Below are 5,828 nucleotides of genomic sequence, written 5' to 3'. Positions count from 1 at the left end.
TCAGGAATTACTTTTGTTAATATCGTTTATAGTTTAATTGTTTGAAACAATAGACGATAACAAGATAAGGGTAAAATTACATATTAACAGTTTGGAAAATGAAAACGTTTAAAAAACAATAAATAATGGGATAATTTCCATAGAATAGTGTCTCATAATTTTCGAATCTTAATATCTTAGATTTATCTCATTATAAGTGTATAAAACCCATACACAATCAAATATCAATACATCTAACAATTGTTTAACAGCTGACATATTTAAATGTGTGAAGTTTAAATTTTATTGCAGGAAAACAATATAAAACACTCAGAATATATCAGTAAATAATATAAAAGCATGTGATTAAATTGATATAAAATCTGAATTGAGAAATACATTAAACCATAAGTTACTATAAAATATATGTTACTGCAATTAATGGGGAAGTAAGCATCGATTAGATATTTTCTTATAATTCCTATACTTTCATTCTATCTATCCCGTCCACCTCTACCATCTTCTTCACCCTCCCCTTTATAGAAATCAGCAAATAATAATTTTACATAGCTCTGTAAGGCGTCCTCCACAAAACTTTGAAGTTGGTGTTTCACTTTTACCAAATGAATTATTCATTCATTCCTGTCTAATGTATCAAGTCCTTTGTTCTGATTATGATGTATGTCCATATATATATATATATATGTGTGTGTGTGTGTGGTGTGTGTGTGTGTGTGTGTGTGTGTATACATACATACACACACACACATGTATATATATATATATATATATATATATATATATATATATAATTAACGTAGGATAAAATTTGTTTCGGGAAAAAAAAATTATCAATGGCCAGCATATCAAAAAATACCTTTAAAGGTTAAATTTATAAATAATTTACAAGATAAGGGCAGAAGGAAAATTCTAATGCCAAATATGCCGAAACAAAAAATTGTCGATAACCATTATAATTTATGCGTCTCGAAACAAACTGATAGAAATCTTTAAAAAAATCGTTATTACCGTATTGGTCCAATTTCGGGATTAATTCATAAGAAAAATTTTCCCCTCTTCAGCGGCAAATACGCGAGATATAAGTGAAATACTTACTCATAACCATGGAAAAAGCAAGCACCAAGTCCTGAGCAGACCTAAGTATCCCAAATATATCCAAAATAGAAAAATATACATACATATACATATATATATATATATGTATATAACAGAAACTGATATATGTATATATATATATATATTATATATATATTATATTAAATTAGAGACAAAACCACTATTAGGCAAATCATACAATGAAAAACTTAAGCTAATACATAATATTATTTAATTTATATTATTTAAATATATAACAAAATTATTAAAAATATATAATTAATATATCACTACGATCGTTTCATGGCTGTTAATTTCTTTAAATTTTCAAGTTACAGTCATTCATCATTATTGCCAAGATAAATATTTAAACCACCTGATGAATGACTGTAACTTGAAAATTTAAAGAAATTAACAGCCATGAAACGATCGTAGTGATATATTAATTATATTTTTTTAATAATTTTGTTATATATTTAAATAATATAAATTAAATAATCTTATGTATTGGCTTAAGTTTTTCATTGTATGATTTGCCTAATAGTGGTTTTGTCTCTAATTTAATATAATATAATATTTTGCTATAAAATTGGATTCAATCCCAAATCTGATTTTTCCCTGTAAGTTTGGATTTATTCCCTAATATTTATATATTAGGTGGACGCCCGGGAGGAGGTTTTGAATGGGAAACCTGCCCGGGAAGTGAACCCAGGTGCAAGTTCTCCAACCGACAGCAAGGGCCATGGAGACGGAGAACCCGGTGAAGAGGTAGAGGGAGGAAGAAGAACTAAAAGAAGGACTGGAAGAGCTAAAGGAAAAGAAAAAGCTCAAGCAGGACCAAAGAGTGAAACAACCAGAAATAGAAGTGGAACCGCAAAGGATGGAACCAAACAGCGCACACGGGTGTGTATGTTCTACCTGAGAAGTTCCTGCTGGCACGGAAAGGAAGGTGCAGGCTGCCGCTTTGCACATCGGGGACCCTGCCACAGAGACACGAGGCAGATGGACAAACCATCAACACAAAGAAAAGGGATGGACCACGCACCACCTGCCCCAAAGCGGAGGTACGCAGATGTTGTGCGCGCCACAAACAGCCAACATGATGTTATCGAAAGAGCAGCTGCTGAGCAACAATCTTTTTTGTGCATGGCACAAAAGATTGTACAGCAGCTGACCTGGCTTCATCAAACCCAAGCCCGCAGGTGGGACTACCCACTATATACCAGACCACCACAGCAAACAGACACAGGATGGACACCGCCGGCAACAACGTACACCTCACCTCGATACTCCTACTGAACATCAGAGGACTGCAAACACTCAGTAACAGGACAAAGATCCCGTTCCTGAGAGACTTTGTTGCATGCAATCAAGCCTTATGCATAGCACTTACAGAAACGCACCTGAAACCGGACATAGCAGATGCGGAGTTACACATACCACAGTATGCTGTACTACGGACCGACAGGAAAGAAAGGAGTCATGGAGGTGTTGCTATGTACATCCGTGAGGACCTCACACCCCAGGTCCTCTTGTCATACTCAAACTCGGTGTGTGACACACTAATTGTTCATATTAGGCAACTTGATGTAGTTGTGTGTGCTACATATCGCCCTCCAGATGCCCCAAGCCATGTGGGCAAGTTTGAAGACTGCCTTATAAAAATAGAAGAAATTCTAACCACATTAGAACAACACATAGGTGTGCTTCTTATGGGAGACTTCAATCTGCCCAATGTCAGATGGCCCGAGGGCCTTTCTCTCCCAGGAATGACAAGATGTGAACGAGGACAGGCGAGGTCCCTCCTGAACCTCATCAACACCCTGTACATGGAGCAGGTAATACTCCAACCAACCAGGGCAGGTAACACACTGGATCTCTGCTTCACAAATGACATGGATCTCATCCGTAATGTGAAAGTGACACCGACACTACTCTCGGATCACAACATGATAGAGCTGACCATGTACGGGCCAAAAGAGAGCACGGACATGCAGCCTACAAGAAACCCTCAAAATCTTTCCAGCTTGAACTACCATAAGGCAAACTGGAAACAAATTGAGAAAGAGATCCTCAAACAAAACTGGCCTAAATGTCTCTCCTCGCCAGACATCGACGTGAAACTTCAACAATTCATGTCTGTAATGCAAGCCATATGCTACAAATGTGTCCAGAGAGAAAGGCCACTGTACACAAGAACAAAATCCCCAGAGAGAGGAAAATTTTAATGAGACGGCGTACGAAATTTTCAAATCGCCTAAACAAACAGATTGAAAGTAGTGAAAAGTCCCGCCTAAAAATAAAACTGTTGGAAATCGAAAAATGTCTGCAACTCTCCCATGAAAAAGAAAGAGCAGACAAAGAAGCCTGGGCTATAGAAAACATAAAATCTAACCCCAGAGCTTTCTACAGGTATGCCAAAGAAACAGCTACAGTGCACTGTAGAATAGGGCCACTCCTCGAAAAGGATGGCACACTTACAGGAAAACCAATGAGGGTAAGTGAAATACTGAATGAGCAATTCAAGAGTGTTTTCACTCCACCCCTTGGGCATCTCCAAATCACCAATCCAACTGACTTTTTTACCACTGCAGATATAAAATCAGAGGCGGCGACGATAGATTACATCGATATAAAGGAAGACGATGTAACCAAGGCTATAGATGAAATGAAAACAGACTCAGCTACTGGCCCCGATGGATTCCCGGCAATCCTCCTAAAAGCATGTAAGAGAGTCCTAGCAAGACCACTGCAGTTCCTCTTTCAGAGCTTCCTTGCAGCTGGCAAACTTCCAGGAAAACTGAAGGAAGGTAAAATATGCCCCATTCATAAAGGAGGTAGCAGAGCGGAAGCCAAGAACTATAGACCTATCTCTCTAACCTCACACATCAGCAAGGTCATGGAACGAATAGTCAGAAGGAAGCTGATCACCTTCCTTGAAGAGAATGACTTGCTGCCCGACACCCAACATGGTTTCCGACCAGGGAGAAGCTGTTTAACTCAGCTCCTACAACACTATGACTGGGTGCTGAAACGGCTGCTCAACCACTCAAATGTGGAAGTGATATATCTCGACTTTGCAAAGGCCTTTGATAAAGTCGATCATGGAATGATATGTCACAAACTGCGTGATCTCAACATAGTTGGAAAACTGGGAGAATGGCTTCATGACTTTCTGAAGGATAGAAGTCAGGTGGTAGTAGCCAATGGGGCCACCTCCATTAACACACAAATAGTGAGCGGTGTTCCGCAGGGCACTGTTCTGGGACCACTACTGTTCATAATGGCCCTCTCAGACATGCCCTCAGCCACGCAGAGAGCCACGATCACAAGTTATGCAGATGATACAAAAGTTTCACAGGCAATACAGAACCCTGAGAACACTAAACACCTGCAATGTGAGCTGGACGAAATATACAAGTGGGCTGAAAAGAATAGCATGCAGTTCAATGCTGGAAAATTTCAAGATTTATACTATCAGCATGCAAAACTGAATGCAATACCCAATGAATACACTGGACCCGGAGGGATTGCAATCCCAGAGGCACAATCAGTGCGTGACCTGGGTATTCACATGAGTGATGACGCGACCTTTCATGTACATGTTGCTAAACTGACAATGAAATGTAGACGGCTGGCTGGATGGATTCTTAGAACCTTTAGAACAAGAGAACAAAAAACCATGATGGTCCTCTGGAAGACACTTGTCCTAAGCCACTTTGACTATTGCTCTCAGCTATGGTCACCATCCAGTGTCAAGTTGATCACAGAACTTGAGGCGATCCAACGAAGCTACACAAAGAAGATAGCCTCTATGCAGAATGTAAGCTACTGGGAAAGACTCAAGAGATTAAAATTATATTCTCTGGAGCGTAGGCGGGAAAGATATGCCATAATATACATCTGGAAGATCCTGGAGGGAAGTGTCCTGAACTTTGGCATCGAGAGTTACGCAAATGCCAGAACTGGGCGCCACTGCGTGGTGCCTAGGACTCCAAACCTGCCATCAAGATGTAGGACAAGATTCTGTGATAGCCTGGGCTTCCGAGGCCCACAGCTCTTCAATATCCTCCCGAAGAACCTGAGAGACCTGCATGGGGTGGATACAGATGTCTTTAAAATGAAGCTGGATCTCTTCCTGTCAGGTGTCCCAGATGAACCAACTTCACGGCAGGAGGGGCAGATGAGGGCAGCTGCATCGAACTCTCTCATGCACCAAATAGCAGTTGCTAGAAAGCCTCCATGAAGTGAAACCAAGTAGCAACACCAAATGGCGGTGCCCCAGCATGGCCACAGCTCATAAGCTGAAACTAGAATCAATCAATCAATCAATATATATAATACATTAAAAGTCAGTTTGAATCTTGCTTGCTTGCAATGTTACCCAGCACATAATAGGAAAATACTATGAAGTTAGATTTACCGTGATATGTTGATACGAACGCAATAAAACAAGTTTGGCGTAAATCGAACAAGTAGTTTTAAAGATAGAGGTTTTCAGGTATAAATACCTAAAACGGTGCATAATGGGAAAATATTCCGAAAATAATCTTCATCTTGAAAAGGAAGAAACTCTTATCTTTCTAAAGAATAAAATATTTTGAATGACACAACAATGCACTATAATAACTGTTGTAATTTAATCCTTCATAGTCTGATATGATATTTCGGAATAAAATTCTTTCTTCAGATATCCATAGGAATTGATGGAGTCGCTGCTACAATCGGTTTTC

This window comes from Octopus sinensis, unplaced genomic scaffold (assembly GCF_006345805.1).
Source record: "Octopus sinensis unplaced genomic scaffold, ASM634580v1 Contig18962_ERROPOS340861, whole genome shotgun sequence".
NCBI classification, from domain to species: Eukaryota; Metazoa; Mollusca; class Cephalopoda; order Octopoda; family Octopodidae; genus Octopus; species Octopus sinensis.
This window is presented reverse-complemented; position numbering follows the sequence as displayed.